We start from the raw sequence: 5,843 nt of genomic DNA, 5'->3' as shown, positions 1-5,843 counted from the left end.
TCCGAGGATAGATGATTTGTTTGACCAGCTTTAGGGAGCGTCTTGGTTCTCCAAGATCGATCTACGCTCCGGGTATCATCAGATGCGGGTTAGGGATGAGGATGTGCAGAAGACTGCTTTCAGGACCAGGTATGGTCATTATGAGTTTGTGGTGATGCCATTTGGGCTCACCAATGCCCCAGCCGCGTTCATGGATCTCATGAATCGCGTGTGCAGGCCGATGCTGGATTGGTCAGTGATAGTATTCATAGATGATATCTTGGTATATTCCAAGACGCAGGAGCAGCACGAGGAGCACTTGAAGGAGGTGCTGGAAGTTTTGAGGAGGGAGAGACTTTTCGCAAAGTTCTCCAAGTGTGAGTTCTGGTTGCGCGAAGTGCAGTTCCTTGGTCACCTCGTCAACCAGAAGGGTATTTTGGTGGATCCGGCCAAGATAGAGGCCGTGATGCAGTGGGAGGTCCCGAAGTCTCCATCTGAGATTCGGAGCTTCCTAGGACTGGCAGGGTATTACCGGAGATTCATTCAGGATTTCTCCAAGATAGTAGTGCCGCTCACCCGACTGACCAAGAAGTCGGTGGTATTTCGTTGGGGGCCTGAGCAGCAGGCAGCGTTCGAGACCCTCAGACAGAGATTGTGCGAGGCTCCGATCCTTACCTTGCCAGAGGGAGTAGAGGACTTCGTAGTCTACTGTGATGCCTCAATCACAGGTATGGGAGCAGTGTTGATGCAGCGAGGCCATGTGATAGCTTACGCCTCGAGACAGTTGAAGCCTCACGAGGCTAACTATCCTACCCATGATTTAGAGCTGGGGGCGGTTGTGTTTGCCCTCAAGATTTGGAGGCATTATCTTTATGGGGTCCGTTGTACTATCTACATGGATCACAAGAGTTTGAGATACCTTATGGATCAACCGAGTCTGAACATGAGACAGAGGAGGTGGTTGGATGTGCTGAAGGATTATGATTGTGAGATCCTTTACCATCCAGGGAAGGCCAACGTGGTGGCCGACGCCCTAAGCCGCAAGGTGTCGGCAGCCCCTATTAGAGGTTTGTGTTTGAGGATGACAGTGATTACTCCGTTGTTGGAACGGATCAGGGAGGCTCAGGTTGAGGGCCTCAAGGAGGAGAGGCAGAAGTGTGAGAGGATAGTGGGCCGAGCATCTTCGTTTGATTATGACAGTCGGGGATTGTTGACACTTCATGGGAGAGTGTGGGTACCATACTGGGGAGGAGTACGGTAGGTGTTGATGGACAAGGCTCATAAGTCTCGATTTTCCATTCACCCAGGGGCGACGAAGATGTATAGAGATCTTCGACCCGATTATTGGTGGCCCTGCATGAAGCGGGATGTCGCTTGGTATGTTGAGAGGTGCCTGACCTGCAGGAAGGTCAAGGCGGAGCACCAGAGGCCTCACGGCAAGATGCAGCCGTTAGACATTCCCGTGTGGAAATGGGAGGACATCACCATGGATTTTGTCACCAAGCTTCCCAGAACCGCACGAGGAGTGGATTCGATATGGGTAGTAGTGGATCGGTTGATGAAGAGTGCTCATTTTATCCCAATCCAGGAGAGTATATCGGCAGAAAAGTTAGCTGATATCTATGTGCGTGAGATCGTGGCACGTCATGGAGTGCCGGTATCGGTGGTGTCAGACCGAGATGTCCGTTTTACGTCCAGATTCTGGAAGAGGTTTCATGACGAGATGGGTACTCGTCTTCATTTCAGCACCGCTTTCCACCCTCAGACGGACGGACAGAGTGAGAGGACGATTCAGACTCTCGAGGACATGTTCAGGGCATGTGTTCTAGACTTCGGTGGCAGTTGGGATACGTACCTTCCGTTAGCGGAATTTTCGTATAACAACAGTTATCATGCGAGCATTGATCGACCTCCCTTTGAGATGCTTTATGGGAGGAAGTGCAGGACCCTGATTTGTTGGGGCGAGGTAGGTCAGCGAGTCATTGGAAGCACAGAGGTGGTGCTCAAGACGACCGAGTTGATCCAGCAGGTCCGTAGTAGACTGCAGACTGCGCAGAGTCGGCAGAAGAGTTACGCCGATAGGAGGCGTTCAGACTTGGAGTTCCGGATAGGTGATATGGTCCTTCTGAAGGTCTCACCTTGGAAGGGTGTTATCAGGTTCCAGAAGAGGGGCAAGTTGGGTCCCAAGTTTATTGGTCCTTTCAGGGTTTTGGCCCGGGTGGGTCGGGTTGCTTATCGGTTAGATCTTCCTGAGGAGCTTAGTCAAATCCACAACACTTTCCATGTGTCTCAGTTGAGGAAGTGTTTGGTGGATGAGTCAGCAGTCGTTCCCCTAGAGGATATTCAGGTTGATAGCAGCCTGAATTATATTGAGAGGCCGGTCGCGATTCTGGATCGGAAGACAAGGACCTTGAGGAACAAGGAAATTCAGTTAGTGAAGGTGCAGTGGCAGCACCGGAAGGGGTCTGAGTGGACGTGGGAGGCTGAGGAGGAGATGAGAGAGCACTATCCGGAGATATTTGCGGATTCAGCCGTAGCAGACTTCGAGGACGAAGTCTGAGCCAAGTGGGGGAGAATTGTAACGACCCGTCGCCGGTATGATGATTCCATAGTATTTAATTAGAAGTTTGCAAGAGGGACTCGGCGAGTTCATAGCCTGACTCGCCGAGTAGGGACGGGATTTCGAGCACGTGTTAGTCGGCGACTCGGCGAGTCCATATTCGGGACTCGGCGAGTATGCCTGCCTGCAAGAAACCCTAAATCCCCGGGTTGCTCACTATTTAATCCACCTTATAGCCCCCATTCTCGCCTCCTTCACCCTCAGAAAGCTGTGAGAAAACCCTAATCCATCCTTGAGTAATCTAAGTGTTCTTGTGTTAAATTTTGAAGGCTTGAAGAAGGAGAAGAGGAAAGGAGCAAGGAGAAGAGGTGTAGAGCAAAGATTCAAGGGCAAATCAGAGTTCTTTGAGGTATTCTTTGGATTCCCTCCTGTTTTATGCTTTAAACCTCCATTAGAACTCTTCTAGATCTAGTTTGATGCTTTTCTCAAGCCTTATGATTGTATGGATACCCTATTATGTCGAGATATCCTTAGATCTGTTCATTTAGGAGTTGTAGAGCCCAGATCTATTGTCTTTATGGAGCTATTTTGCATGATAACCCTAGATCTACCCTTTTAAGTGCCGTTTTAGCCTTTATCTCCTTTTTCATGTGTATGTACACGTAAAGTTGGAAACTTTACGTGGTGAATCAGCTTATTGGACTCATATCTATCATTTGTTTGCAATGGTTTCAAGCAAAATCGAGTTTAGAGTAGATGCATGGATGTGACTCGGCGAGTCAAGTCGCGAGTCCCGTTTTCCACTTTTTGAGTATTGTCGAGTGGATGCCGTGAGTAGTAGAATGGACTCAGTGAGTTGGAGAGCAGACTCAGTAATGGAGGGACTCGATGTCACACCCCCAAACCTGAACGGCGGAAACGTTCGGGGGCGGATGACTTCATATGGTAACGTAACAAATGAATACATAGTAAAGAAAGCAATACAACCATCATATATATAATTGAAAGTTTACATTTGTCAAAAGTTACATGTTCAAAACTTAATTACAATATGATGTTAAAAACACGAGATTAAACTGGCGCCGCAGCATCCCTTCATCAAAAGCGTAATGAATACCTGAAATTACTGATTTCCTGGGACATACAAGTAATTTTGAAAGGGTAGATCAGCATTTAAGCTGGTGAATTTCATAAGTATTTAAGTGACAATGTTCAAATGAAATGAAATGTTTTATCTTTGTTTGTTTGTGTTTAGAAAATCCTATATTTTCTACTAGTATAAAAGTAGCCTTCACTCAAGACCAATGTTTGTCTCCAAAATGTATGTAAGTGTAAAATAACCGATGAGTTTGAAAACCTTGTAAATCAATGCATTTTTAATACCGCTTGTGAGTTTTATAACCATACTATTGACTCGGAATGCCTATACACAACGTTCTTCAGGCGTTGGAATGTTATGACGTTTGTCACCCCAAACGGTGGACTGCAGCTAACAGTCAGGGCGCGGGTTTGTCAAGCCCGTATAGATCTATACACAAACACCATGCTCCCCCTCCAAGGGATTCTGGTATATAATACAGGACTTGAAATGTGTACTCGAACGTACATGAAGTTAGTGTCTCACAAAACCGTGGTATAAAAACAGATCTACTTGTTAAAATGTTACGTTTGTTCTTGTATACGAAAGTAAACTTCTTGAAATTCATGTTTCTAGTACATAAGAGATAGAAATTTGTTCGTAAAACTATACCTATTATAGTTTTCTAAAAGTGTGTCTTGTTTGTTTAGAAATACCTAGAAAAAGAATCACTTGTTTATGAAAGCATAGATTTTTGGTGTAGAGTCTAAGATAGACAAGAATAATCTAAGAAAAGTTTAGTTTATACATGCATTATAACAAATTTATATTTCAAAAGATAGAATGCTATTTTAACATATGTTATATATATATATATATATATATATATATATATATATATATATATATAAAAGTTCCTTAAAGGTTTATAAATCGCATGTGATTTGAATATATAACAGCATATAAAAGAGTTTCTTTATGTAACACACGATAATACTTGTGTGTTTTACTTGTAATCCCCCCCTTGAAAGCATATAAAAGCATTTAGAATATTTAAAAAGGTTGATTAAGGGGTATGAAACTCACTTGAAAGTTTGAAGATAGCGAGATGGAAAACCGGGCAGAGTTTCGTCTCGGGAAACGGATTTTCCTTGGGATCCTCGGGAATCTCGGGAGTAAAATCGACCCTCGGGACTTGAGCCAAAAAGACCAGAGCTTCGGGTTTGAACGGGCACGGAAAACGAGACAAGATCGTGAGAGAGGAGAGAAATGAGCCCTTTTCTCGGAAGCCCTCGCATCCTATTTATAGGAAGGCTGGTCTGCCTCGGTACGCGGGGCGTACGCTCGTACGCAGCGCGTACGCGTACGTCATGCATGACCGAAGCCTCGACTTCCTCGGCTTCGGATGGGACGGGTTGCTGGGTAGACGGGTCGGATGGGACAGCGGGTCGGACGGGTCGGCGCTTCGGACGGGTCGGATTCCTCGGATATGGCGACGTGGACGATCAGAGGCCAAGTCCTTCGAGTACGCTGGGCGTATAGGGGTACGCAGTGCGTACCCGGATGAGGACGCTGACTCCTCTTCGGATAAGGTCCGAATTTTGAATTAAATAAATATATAATTTATTTAATAAACTTCAAAAATTCATATCTTCTTCATACGAACTCCGTTTTCGATGGTCTTTATATCCACGCGTAGGTGAGACTACGCTCTACAACTTTCGTTTAGACTCCGTCAGCAAATTCCGAAATTATTTTTTTTATTATTTATTATAAACTCATCGTGTTTAAGGAATTTCTTTGAAAATTCATAACTTCTTTATCTGATGTCGGTTTTTGCCAGATTTTTTACCGCTGGAATACCATTGTCGAGGCCTTCGATTCTCGTTTAGGTCATTCCGGCCAAAAGTCGCTCGATCTTCGATTCGAGTTTTTAGCTGTCTGTTGCTAAGCCGAACTTGGGAAAATCATAACTTCGCTATATGAAGTCGGATTTGGGCGTTCTTTTTACGTACGATCATGGTTCAAAGACATTTAACATAGAAGGAAATAAAATAGAACTATTTGTACATTTTATTATGAAAGTAAATTTTATTACTCAAAAGTGGTTACAATACTTGACCCATTTTGGTCATTACAAAGAGTTGAAATATCGGGTTGTCACACTCGACGAGTTGTTCATACAACTCGGCGAGTCCAAGGCAACCTTCTTAAGCTCAAGAACAG

Source organism: Lactuca serriola, chromosome 4, assembly GCF_051521515.1.
Source record: "Lactuca serriola cultivar US96UC23 chromosome 4, Lser_US96UC23_V15, whole genome shotgun sequence".
Classification (NCBI taxonomy): Eukaryota; Viridiplantae; Streptophyta; class Magnoliopsida; order Asterales; family Asteraceae; genus Lactuca; species Lactuca serriola.
Note: the sequence above shows the minus strand (reverse complement) of the source record.